Genomic DNA, 4,358 nt, shown 5'->3' with positions numbered 1-4,358 from the left:
ATTAATTACCAGTTCATCATTATCCATAATTATCTATATAGAGGCAAGGCCCTGTGTTCAGATGAGCAATTTATAGTGTTGATATGATTATAAACTCTCTTTATTGTGTATTTTTTTAAAAGAGTTAGTTTTGTGTATATGTGAGAGTGTCAACATGCATGTCTGTGTACCACGCGTGAGTAGTCCTCGGAGGCCAAAAAGAGAGCACTGAATTCCCTGGAGTTAGTGTTAATCTACAGTTGTGAGCTGCCACATGGGTCTAGGAAACTAAAGGGGTTTTCTATAAGAAAACCCTTTCATTTTAATATAAGCACATACTTTTATTATCTATCTATCTATCTATCTATCTATCTATCTATCTATCTATCTATCTATCTATCTATCTTTTGTGTGTGTGTGTGTGTGTGTGTGTGTGTGTGTGTGTGTGTGTGTGAGACAGAGTTTCCCCGTGTAGCCCTAGCTGTCCTGGAACTCACTCTTACTCAGTAGACCAGGCTGGCCTCAAACTCACAGAGATTCACCTGCCTCTGCCTCCCAAGTGCTGGGATTAAAGCCGTGCGCCACCATGCCTGGCTAAGCACATGCATTTTCAATATGAGCATATACATGAAATATTGGAGATGTATTTGATTGTAAAGCAGACAAACACCTGTACTGGAGATTCACTGACCTCTGCTTCCTGACCGAGGACCCAGAATGACCAGTTGTTTCCAGTACCTGGTCATTGTGGGAAGCTTACCCTCCAACAACAAGCTAAAATGAACCTGTAGCCCTTCTTTAAAACAAGACAACATGTTGGTTATTTGTCTAAAATTAGGATTTGTGGCTGGAAAGATGGTGCGCTGATTAAGAGGATTGACTGCTTTCTCAGAGCATACAGGTTCAGTTCCAAGCACCCACATGGCAGCCCAACCTCTCTGTAACTGCACATCCCCTTCTGGCAGGTACCAGGAACTCACATGATACACTGGCATGCATTCAGGCAAAATACCTATACATAGTCAATAGAATATCAAAGATAAATCTTTTTTGTAATATCTTTTTTTAAAAGAGATTTATTTTATCTTATGTAAATACACAGTTGCTCTCTTCAGACACACCAGAGGAGGGCATCAGATTCCATTACAGATGGTTGTGAGCCACCATGTGGTTGCTGAGACTTGAACTCAGGACCTTTAGAAGAACAGTCAGTATGCTTAACAGCTGAGCCATCTCTCCAGCCCCTCAAAAATAAATCTTAAAAAAAAAAAAAAAAAAAAACTAGGTATCTTTTTTTTTTCCCCCTGGCAAACCTCTGACCTGGCTGGCGAGAGTACACCTTTACTCATAACCTCAGAGAGGACCTCAGAGACCTCTACTCTGTGCGTTTTCACTCTGTCCTCTTTACAGTGTGAAAAGCGTGTAAATATGTTTTTAATCATAGGGGGCAGAGCAGATCAACTATTAAATAAAGTGGATACTTCAGCTCTTCAGTTAGTGTTTGTGTAAGGGTTAGCCTCGGATTAACTGTACAGACTTACAGGCAGGAAACCTGTTTCTCTTGCTGGGTTTGCTGTTCCTTGTAGATTCGCTTTGGGAAAGCAGTTTGAGGCCTTTACGAATGCTGAATGAGAATATTTTGTTCTAATGAAGTCATCCTTTCTCTTCCCTAATGGATTACCCCATTGTTTGGCCTTCTGGGACTTGTCAGACCTCCAGGGGAGCCTGCCAGGGACGGGAACATTGTTATTCCAGAGGAGGCCTGAAAAGCAGCTAGCCAGGCTGGGGAAGCAGCTAGCGGGGTTGGGGACGGTGGCACAGGAGCACAAGCTGCCATAACTGCACCCAGGAGGCAGAGCTATGAGGAGGCCATCCTGGTCTACACAGCGAATTCTGGGTTAGCCAGGGCTGTGTAACGAGACACTGTCTCACAAAGAAGAGAAGAGAAGAGAAGAGAAGAGGAGAGAGAGAGAGAGAGAGAGAGAGAGAGAGAGAGAGAGAGAGAGAGAGAGAGAGAGCTCTGCATCAGCTGATGCTTTGCAGCATAGGATTCTGTTACTCTCATTTGAGCAGCCGGACTATTCCAGCAATCAGATCTTTCTGTCTCCTTCCTGTTACCCGACCTTGACACCACCTATTCACGTGCCTTCTGTGCCTTGACTCCGGGCAAATGATCCTTTCATTTTCTTTCGGCTCAAGCAGCCAGACTACTGGAATTTCCCAGGCATTGGCCTGGCCTATGACAACAGTGGGAGACCACATCTGCAGCCAGGAGGGTTCTAGAAAGCCCAGGGCAGAGGTGCTTCACGGATCCCTGAACATGTGTCCTCTGTGACAGCAGATAGGGCTGGTGGTCTGAACCCCTCCTCACTAAGCTTTCGGCCTTTGCTTGGAATCAACCTTGGCTGATGGCTGAATCTTTGTCCTGAGTCAGTTTTCTCTCCCTTCTGTTTGAAGAAGCAGTGACAATGAGGAAAAAGCAAAAAAACAAGTTTTCAACTTCTTTTGGCTATGAAGTCATTTTGAACCGCAACCTACGAGTCTCACGACTCTGACGCAGCAGCCTGTGTCTCAGAAGTGGGAGAACGGTTATGAAAAGGAAAGACTTAAGGTTTTCTCAAATTTGAATCCGAATTCCTTGATTTCCATGTCTGTGCTGTTTGGCGGTAGTGGCTGTTTGGTTCATTTTAACAACTGTGGAACCCAAGACATCATACATGCTAGGTGTAAGCTTTGTGCTGAGCTGAATTCCTCCTGTCCATACATGCAGCAGTGTGTGTGTGTGTGTGTGTGTGTGTGTGTGTGTGCGCGCGCGCGTGTGCGCGTACATGGATGTACTGCCTATAGAGCCCAGAAAAGCAGGTCAAGTCCCCTAGAGCTGTAGTCATAGATGGTTGTGAGCTGTCGGATGTGATGCTAGGTCCTTGACAAGAGCAGCAAGCCGTCTTTCCAGTGTGCCTCATCCCTTATTCCGATTCCTTTTTTTAGGAAAAGGATGAAATACACCCCCTTTGAGAATTGCAACTTACACAACCCATGTGTGAATCCGACCCGAGTAGAACTCCAGTATTCTAATTCCTTGAAAAAGTAGAAGGGACAGGGCTGATAAGTGATTTGCTCTGGCAGACGGTCACATGAGCATTTTCTGTCACCTCCCCATGCTTCTTCTGAGCTGTTCTTTCTTTAGGATAAGAAGACACTGGCCAATTAACAAAAGTATACAGGGTTAAAGAGAGATGACATGTTTTGGCATCTCTCAGCACAGGTACACACTGGGATGGGACACCCCAGGGTTCACTCAAGTATTTGTTGATGGGGACTGGATAACATTGTGGCTTTCAGTTCTAAGCTAACATAGGTGTGGGGTGATAACACAAATCTCTCTTGAGTGGTTCAAATTGTGTCTGTCTCTTGAGTGAGGATTTTTTTTTCTTTTTAACCTGCTCCAGTTTCTGATGTCAGGTCCCTACAGTATTCCTGCTCTGTCTCTGAGTTCTCAGTGAATGTGTACTTTATACAGTGTGATCACACTTTGAACTAAAATAGACCATATCCAGAAACCTCCCTCCTTGTGCAGGCTTCTCAGGGCTAATGAGCAGGTTCAATCTTTTTTTTTTTTTTTTTTTTTTTTTTTTTTTTGGTCTCTTTGGTTTCTTTGAGTTGGTTCAGAATAGAGAGAGGCTACATCTCCATCTTTGGTTGTATTTATAATTCCTAAAAAGATTCTCAAGGGCTGGCTCCATGCCAAGACCCCTTTCCTGAAAAATGTATACTATCTGAAGATGGAAGCGGCCCATTTACCTCACCTGTCCTTGTTTCCTGGGGACAGGACAGCCTTCAGTTGAATCACGGAACCACTTTCCAGCTGTCCCTCCATTTTGTTTTGAGACAGGATCTCGTGTGACCTAGGCTGTATCCAAACTCACGATGTAGCTGAAGTTGAGCTTGAGCTCTTTAATTCCACACCCCTACCTCTCCGGTGCTGGGATTGCAGGAATTTGCCACTACACCTATCTCTGATGCGGACTCCAGGGAGGCTGGGGAGTAGAGGGCTGTCATCTTTGGTTATTTATGTGGCTAAGACTCCAAGGCAAATTGCTGTTATAAAGTCACACCCCGTGAGATGAGATTCCGCAGGTACTGGCAGACGTTTGTGTCTTGGATCCTTTTCCCTTGCCGCACCCTTTACTGGCAGTTGGACGAGGGCTGGGCTATTATTCTCTCTGCTAGGTTTGAGATCAGGTACGGGGGATGTCTAATTCTGATGTCAAGATGTCAATTCTTCTTGTCAGGGATTTAAGAAACAAACAGAAAAAGAGCTGAGGGTGGATAAATCTACGCCCTGTGACTATTGCGCTGTGACTATTGCGCTGTGACTA

This window comes from Mus pahari, chromosome 14, assembly GCF_900095145.1.
Source record: "Mus pahari chromosome 14, PAHARI_EIJ_v1.1, whole genome shotgun sequence".
NCBI classification, from domain to species: domain Eukaryota; kingdom Metazoa; phylum Chordata; class Mammalia; order Rodentia; family Muridae; genus Mus; species Mus pahari.
Note: the sequence above shows the minus strand (reverse complement) of the source record.